This window comes from Halyomorpha halys, unplaced genomic scaffold (assembly GCF_000696795.3).
Source record: "Halyomorpha halys isolate HHAL.00 unplaced genomic scaffold, Hhal_1.1 Scaffold380.1, whole genome shotgun sequence".
Taxonomy (NCBI): Eukaryota; Metazoa; Arthropoda; class Insecta; order Hemiptera; family Pentatomidae; genus Halyomorpha; species Halyomorpha halys.
In genome coordinates, this window is record NW_027106430.1 from 646,605 (window position 1) to 655,953 (window position 9,349).

A 9,349-nucleotide genomic window follows, 5' to 3' on the forward strand; every position below is an offset into this window, starting at 1 on the left:
ATATACTGCTAACGTTAACGTTAACAGAAAAGAACGAATGAAACGCAATATATAAAGTTACATGTTGTGTACAGCATACATCGGACCTGAATGGTTTAAGAATGAAAAAAAAAATAGAAATAGTTTTTCGAATAACTCGAAACCTTCGCACATCTAGGATCGTGATAGCCATCCATTCAAAACGTGATTTCATTATCTGTAAAACTGTTCAGACCAGTGTAAGAAAAAATTGAAGTCCATTTTATCTTAACAAATTCTATTTTCCTTCAACTTCAATGCCGAGAATTCAAACAGATCATATGTTAATAAAACAGATCCATTTTGATTTCCTTTTTCTTAATCGATTTCAATATGATCGAATTCCCTCATGTTTCCTTTCTCAGGTTCCACTGTTATATGGTATGGTTCTTAGTAGTTTTAAAATTCTATATTAAATATATAGTAATAAATAAAAACGAATTGATTGGTTTTATATCAATAGAATAGTAATAGAATCATCCACAGGAAGGATGACATGCATACATTCCATATTTTATTTGTTACTTTATTATTTGCGCATATTTTTTTAATGTTTAATGTATAATAATTTTCACATAATTTGTTGATTTTCTATATCTATGAATATAGATTTATATACTTATTTATGTGTAATATAAATAATATTTATGTATAAATACATGTTATTTATGTATTTTTCATAAATATCTGTATCTCTTTCACTATTTTTATACATTATTCTTTTAAAGGCACATTGGGTTGAAAGCAAAATATGAAAAAAAAGAAAAAAGAAAAGAAGAAAAAGGAAAGGATAGAAAAGGAAAAAAGAAAAGGAGAACAAAAGTGGGACTAACAAATAAAAAATATAAATATAGAAAGAAGAAAAAAATCATAAAAAAAGTAAAAGAAGCAAAAAGATGAAACGAAAAAAAAAATTATATTTTATTATTATATATTATTAATGTTAATGATTATTATTATATACTAGTTAACCCTATTTATCGTAAGATCAAATAATATTGTCTGATTAGATTAAAATAAGTATGCTGTGTGGCTAGTAGCCCAATGAATTTGGGCCAGCACAACTTTGTTTTTTAATAAAGTGTTCCCCTATGATTAACTAATAACTATTTACATGTTTTGTTTTTTTAAACTATAATCATAATTTTAGATTTTGACAAGCTGATCAGACATAATATTAGAAAAAGAAAGTGATAAGAATTATTTTCCATTCAGAACAAATGGAAACATGTACACTACCCCATATTTGGCAAATAGTCTTGCATAAACAACTAAAAAGAAAGGGCCAAGGAAGTATCCAAACATCCAAAAGTATACGCTACAGAAGAGACATTTACAGGAAAAATGACACCTATATTTGAGAGATACCTAGTCCATTACAAACACGGGCAGGATATATTTCTTTACTTTGGTCCCTTCGTGGCTTACATTCTCATTTACTTCATATACCTACAATAAAAACACCCAGAAATTGACAGTTGGAAAAACATTAGTGCAACACTTTCGGCTGTTGTAAGTACCACTAAAGTGGTAATTAATGCTGGTCCATAAAAAGAGCATTATTTAATTAATACTATTAAAAATACTTATCATTATTAATAATGATAATAATCACTATAAAAAATTATCTTTTTATGAAAGGATGAAAAACCTTAACTTGCACACTGTAATTACCTGTAATCCGAACAATGTATGTGTAATCTTAATTATATATAACATAAAAATCATCAACTAAATAAAAATAATAAATTTGGCATTTTTAAATACGCGATATAAGAATGCTATTTGGGCCTATCACGCTCTAACAAATATATTAATTTAAAAAAAAAAATGCTGTAGACGAGAAGAATATAATGGTAATTCCAAAATATATATTTTTATCAGAAATCAGTTAGAATTTTAATTGAAAGAAATAATATCTACGTAAATATTTTTTCTTAATAATGCATATTAATAAAAACAAAAAAAATTTTTTTTCGGTACTGACCATTATAATTGGTTTGTTTAAAAAATTGTTTAATGATATTTAAAAGAAGATTTATGTTTAAATCTAAACTATATATATCAACGTTACCGTTTCTCAAAATATTCTATCAGAACCATATCACGCAACGGTTAAAAGGGACTAGGCATATTTATTGGAACGGAAGCATTACCACAGGTGGCATGGGGGTTGCCTGGTACTAATCCGTACCACAGAACATGTTAGCATGACACCTTAAGACCTCAAGGCAACGACTGACGTATAATATAGGTGAACGGCTAGGTGAAATAATATTATTTCTTTATATAATTTAACTAGAATATTATCATTTTATCTGCAGTATTTAACGAAAAAATGAGATAAACATAATTCAGAGTTTTAACAAGTCATTATTCAAGCTGAATAATTAAAAATTAAACCAATCTATATAATATATTATAACATATTTTTTTAATATAACATATTTTGTCTCCCACTGATGTTGCTCAAATCAGTGGGCCCATTTTGTACTTTTCGTTACGTAGGATTATTTTCTAATCAGAACTACGGATGGTTATCATTGTAACCCAATAGCCTTTGTAACTAAAAAATAAAAATCTGATTATTAACTTTTTCAATTTTTTATAAATAAATAATTCTTGTAATTAAAAGAGTTGAGATAATTAATTTTGATTGTCATAGTTTAAGATTTTTGCATCTTTTTACTTTCTTGAAACTGGTTTTTATTGAAGATTCAGCTATTGTCACTAGAGACGCATATAGTACAAAACCCACATTAACACGACTATACAACTCCCAAATTGGGAATAAATATGGAAAATAAAATTGAATTGCAATAGATATCAACATATTACATTTATAAGACAATGTAATGCCATAAGTTTGCATTGAGGACCAACCTTTGTCTTAAACCGTCAAGGTAACTAACTTATTTAAGATTAAAACTTGATAGAAGACTGACATATCAAGAGGTCCACACATATCAAGAAAAATAAATAAATGAAGACAGTTACTGTTATACTGAGTTATAGACAACTGAATATAAAACCTCACTCTTGTCACAACAACGATGGAAAGATGAAAAACATTTAATTTTTCCTTTAGTCAATTATGAAATTCTTTCATTCTTTACTTATTTATTGATTATTACATCTAGCGATGAGAGATGGTTAATTATGTTCACTAATCAAGGAGTAAGATTCTTTAGGAGTAACTTATCGGCAATCGGTAATTCGGCATTTAAACACCCATAAGGGAATATGAACTAGCAGAATTAAGGAATATCAAATTTTAAATTGGTATGGCCATTAAATCAAAATAGATAGAGGCATTTCCGAGAAAATGCTAAAAATTTATAAAATAAAAGATATAATATAACAGACAATAAATGAAGTGCCACTTCTCTTTAGTAGAAACCAGCTATATAAACTATATATTTATATTCACACATACGTATCTTAAATATATAATTTCAGTTATGTACAATAAAAACATCCACACTAATACAAACACCATTATACATGTTTTAATTATTTGAACTCAGAGGACCTTGAATTCTCTGAAAACTAGAAGTAGAAATTATTCACAATTGCAATTTCCCTTATCATAGACTTCATGTATGGAAAATGAAATTAAAAATACTAACATTCAAAATTATCAAAACTGAGAACAGTAACCTATTTATGTATTAAACTTTACTCAACATACAAACTTACACATCCCAATCGCAAAAAATTACATCCTGTAGAAATCAAACTGGAAACTGGATCCCTCTGATTTACGTTGACATTAATCTTTATAATATCACGCCCAACAATTTTTTTTACTGATTACATATGTAAATAAAATGATTAAAAATAAATGTAAATTACAACCGTTTGAAAAAAAAAATTGTAAACAGTAAATATGGCCATATTGTGCCTAAACTCTTACTGCGATATTATTTTGTATTTTTTCTACACAACATTCACAATATTTCATTGCATCTAACTATGGTGAAATAAATAAAATCACAAAAAATAAAAAAATAAATGACACCACCGGATATTCAATTTACAGGTTATCAAATAACAGAAAATACAGTTTGTAGGCGAAAATCAAATATCCAATTACCTACAGAGCCAAGGAGAATCAAAACTTTTAACCAACTAAAGTTTGGCCTATAATTAAACTACGAAAAGTTTTACATTTTTTTTTTTGCCAAGTTTTGAGTTCTCCGGTAACTCCTAATGACAGAAGTTGGTAGGAGAGGATTGAATAATACAGGTACACCTTTCAAAGAGGGCTACCATTAAATCGATCTGACTCCATCATTATTCTGCGAATACGTAAATTTTTCCATGAAGTTCTTTTTCATCATTACGAAGATGCTTTCTAATGGCAATGATTTTTTTTTTAATTATTGCAATAACAACTGATAAAATATATTGGAATATTGAATTCAGGCAAAATAAATAAATATATAATCAATTATGACTGAAAAATAAAATATTTCTAAAAAATAGATAGTATCAAAACATTTTAGTCTAATTCGCATAAAAGACTATCCTACATTAGGAGCAGGACAAGCTCTATGAAAGCCTGCTTAACGTCAGGAAAACCATTGAATTCCTCATTTTAGTCCCTAACCTACCATCTAGGGAAAGAACCTATATAAAACATCATCTTCAGTATTTCCAGCTCTCGTACATCTCACAGTTATTCCGGGCTAAGTTGGCTCTATTTTAATAGCCGAAGACAATACCTCTTACGTACACTCATATTCCAATGCTTAATAACTATCTCTCTTATATTATAGACCTCCTCATTCTGCGTTTCCATCGAACTTATCCAATCGAACTACCTCATTTCGGAATTCCTTGGAATCCATTCTTTCAAAATGTAAATTGTAAGCTATCCTTATTTTATTTTGGTAATTCTTATTGCTTTATTTAAGTTTGTGTATCCTCACATACTTCAGCCAAACAAATGCTGCTGAAATTACCCACATTACTTTAGATAGGAGACCATGCATCCCAGGATAAAGAATGATATTTCATTCATTCATTAAAAACCAAATATTCAAAAAGATATTTATACTCAAAAATTCTTAAAATCGCTTATTAGGGAGGGTTTTTTTTTAATGTATAAGAAAAGAAAAACTTTGGGAATAACTCCCCACACCACCGAAAAGTTGGGAAATCCGGTCATAAATGTTAGGAAATTTTAGGCTTGACCCTCTCACCCAATAAACTTTGTTGCTACGCCCCTGACTGATACTGGGAAGTTATCACGCTTATATAACCAGGTAACATGATTATATAACTAACTATCTTCGTTATGTAAGATTAAATTGCATGACTTATAATGTCTAGACGAAATCAATGGAACAAAGTCTAGAATAAGGTCGCAATCAAGCTATTTCGGTTTGATAAGCATAATTGAACAGCTTCCTTTAAAAATAATATATTAATAAACGTAATGTAATAGTAACTCATTTAAATATGATAACGTTTACTTTTGGCACATAAGAACCGTCATTACTACAAGCATGTATCGGATTAGGTCAGAAGAAGCTTTTTACAGAGGAAAATCATTTTATATCCTGGATAAAGCCTTTTTGGGTTTTAGGATTAAACCCTCTAATTACATATATATATATCGGCCACATGGAAAATAGATTTTTAGGAGTAAAAAGTTCACGTCAGTTTGTTTATTCTAGATTTAAATGCCCTTGGGCACGCCAACTTTTGACAGGAATGAGAGGTTATTCTAACGTTCTACAGGTTAACAGACCATTCTAGCCAGACTGAAAAGGTCGAGATTTACTCGGTGGGCCGTCCACAAATTAATCTTCTCAGGCTGGATTTGAACCGGTGTGGCTTTCACCCCTGAGCCCTTAACTGTTGGCCCAATATAGCCTCGATTAACATTGTTAATGAAAGACTCAATTATTAAGGACTAAGAGACCCGAATGTAACTACAGTTTTTTTCCCGTTATTCCATGTAACTACATACTGGAAGTCCACCTACTTATGTTACAAGGTTGTATGTCTACATATTTTTTATTCCAAGTTTCATACAGTTTTTAAACATTTCAAGTAGTTTGTCATCCAATAAGTGACACGGAATAACGGAAAAAAAACTTGAACATGTAGTTAGTATTAGTGTGTCTTTAAGCCTCCAATATGAAAATTATTAAACTTAAATACGGAAAATACTTACTTACTTTATTTCAAATTTTAATATTTATACATCATATCATATCTTGTGCAGGAAATTTTTGATGATCATCATAATCGAGAGTCTCAATACAATTGCGCAAAGCGGGGATGCCCTCTTTAGAGCTTGGGAAAAGAGTCTCGCTTAAAACTTCGCGTGCGTTCTTTCCAGGTCATGCGTGTTCTTCCTCTTAGCCTTCTTCCCTCGTGTCTCTTATGTCACCCTAGCCAGTCTTTCCATATCCATAGAGTTAAGTTAAAACTTAAAATAAATTGAATGGACAAACAAATTTTCAATCCTTTAATTCAATTTTGAGGGACTATTGCGCGAAATCTTTGAAACCACCATAACTTTTTAAAGATATTAAAAAAATATAACTAAATAAAATAATACAGAAAGGTAAAGAAGGGTTTTACTCGAGAGGGTAAGATTTAAAAAACTGCTAGTAAGTTAGGAAAACTAAAGTTAAGCCCACACAGATTTAATATGCCTCAACGCTCTAATAAGCTTTAGATCCAGTTTAATTAATTTAATTTTAATTCATTCAGTTTACTCTGAATATTACCGTCTAATATTATTTCAGAAAATAATATTTTTCTAGGGTAATAGGTGAGCCCCTTTTGAAAAATAAAATCAACGTGGACGTCAATCATAAAAATAAAATTCTAGTTAAAAAATGATCAATGATAAATTTATGATCGGAGTTATGCCTGTCGTTCAAACCAGAGTATCATAAGTTTTTTTATGTGCCACATAAACTTTTAAGAAGTGAAATTTATCAACGACTTTGAGTATATGTCGAGTGTGGTCACCGTCACGATTCAACTATAAAGAAAAAAATAAATATTAGGGCGTTGTCAGACAGAAATAGGTCAACGGAAAATAGACAGTATTCCTCGTCCCGGTGAAATCCACGTACCGTCGTCATACCTCATAATTTTCTCTGAAATAAGTAGAAGCCATGTCATAAAAGGGAGTCTGAAAAGGTTTGAAGAAGAAATGTGCTCAGGAAATCGGCACAGCTGCTCTTTTTCCATTCATGGGCATTTCCCTCTTATTGAAAAATATAACCCTCACATTATAAATATATTATTATCGGAACATTTCTAAAAATTATTTACACCTTAGAAAACTATAATCCAAAAAATAATTAGCTAATACTTAATTTACTAACCGCAATAGTTAATATTGTTTTTAAAAATACTTAAACTAAAGATACTATGATAAGAATGATGAATCATGATGAATTAAACTCATTAAAATGAATCAAACAAAATCAAAATTAAAAAAAAAAAAAAGGTAAAATCTATTGAGTAAAACTAAAAAATAAATCACATGATGAATATTAAAACAAATTGACATATAATAGAATGCTATAACATTTACAGTTATGTCACGAATTCAGTCAAAGACTTTTTTTTTTGCATTCTTTTATATGCTTAAACTTCTTCTTCTTTTGCAAAAAAAATAAGGTTCTCTTTGATACTTCTTTCACGGTATAAGACTTAACCATGATTCATTGTCACAACGTAGCTTATGAAACAAAATAATATTCATCAGGTACATGTAATCCACCTCCGACTAGACCATTCGTTAAAAATTAATCTTGATAAATAAATTAGAAAATGCGATACTTAAATATTTCGTTCATTGCTTGGAGTGGCCGAGATTGACACGATTGTATTAAGATCTCATTCACGATAGTAGAAAGGTAGCGCAGAAATTTACATGTTTTAATTCTAGCATTCCCTTCATATTTAGTGAGTGCAGTCTGTCATGAATATTGCCATTCTTTTTCTTCTAGGGTAAAGAACCTTTTTCCAATTTTTAATGTATATCATTCTTGAATGATTTTAAACATTAAAATGTTGACTTAAGGTACAAAAGTTGAGCAGATTGGAATCAAATTTAGATAATTTGCACATATTCATATTTATAATCTTTTTCCTTTATCTTAAATTAAGTTGGAATTTCCTTAAACCGTTCTTGGATAACTTTAATATAGTCCGAAATAATAACTACGTTTTTAATATTTAGAACATATGCTATGGTCTCAAGGAAAAATATATATATATTCCTCTAATGTTATATCTTTCAGGGAAAATAGACTTCCTTTGAAATAGCTAGCATAAACATATGCTCTAATATTTTTTATTTTTTATTCCCTTTTTATGTGAATCATTCTTAAAAATAACACCATGAAATATAAATTTCCTGATATTAAGAGCACAGGGAAAATATAAGTGAAATATATATGTGTAGAAGAAAATTTTTATACAGATTAATAGAAAAATATTGTATTTGTATGATTCAGAAAAAAATAATCATTAATATAATATATGATAATAATAACATATTATTATATTACATAATAATAATAACATTTTAAGTTTTTAAAAAATAGCAATAAAATAATTTATACTTACGATAATGACATAGAACGCTTCAACTAGGCCGAGGAACAAACACAATGGGATGATAAGAATTTCCTACCACTTTTCTCCCAATAAAAGAGGTATTGCCATCCAAACAGCTCAAGAACCATCGAGACGTTATTGATAAAAAACTTTTTAAAAATCCTAAAATTTTGAACTTATTTGGCTTCTAAAAATTCCAGAGATGTCGGATTTATTAACATATGTGTTATTTGACAATAACTAACAAATATTATAAAATATGTTATTAAAAAGTTAGTGAGGAAAGAACTAAAATTTTTCAGAAGACAATTTAGGTTTTGTCAAACTACCACGATATTATTTGGCTCCCAAAAGTTCTTACTAAGTCGGATTTAATAGCATATGTGTCATTAGAAAATAACTAACAAATATTATAAAATATGATATTAAAAATTTAGTGAGGAAAGTAACTAAAATTTTTCAGAAGCAAATTTAGGTTTCGGTCAAAATACCATGATATTATTTGGCTCCCAAAGTTCTAACTAAGTCAGATTTATCAGCATTTCATACTTATACCCATATGTACTAGAACATAACTAACAAACATAATTAAAAATTTACTGAGGAAGTAACTTGAAATTTTCAGAAGCAAATTTGGGTTTCGGTCAAACTATCATGATAATATTTGGTTCCTAAAAGTTGTAACTAAGTCGGGTTTATTAGCATATGTGTTATAAGAAAATAAATAACA

General features: G+C 28.8%; 1 long non-coding RNA gene across 1 annotated transcript in view; it reads right to left on the reverse strand.

The window, feature by feature from the left end:
- Positions 1-8,786, reverse strand: part of LOC136795152 (uncharacterized) — a 139,221-nt gene extending 130,435 nt beyond the window's left edge. The window contains exon 1 of the long non-coding RNA XR_010842717.1: positions 8,629-8,786. This is a non-coding gene — a long non-coding RNA (uncharacterized lncRNA). The remainder of the gene's footprint in view (positions 1-8,628) is intronic.
- Between the last annotated feature and the right edge of the window lie 563 nt (positions 8,787-9,349).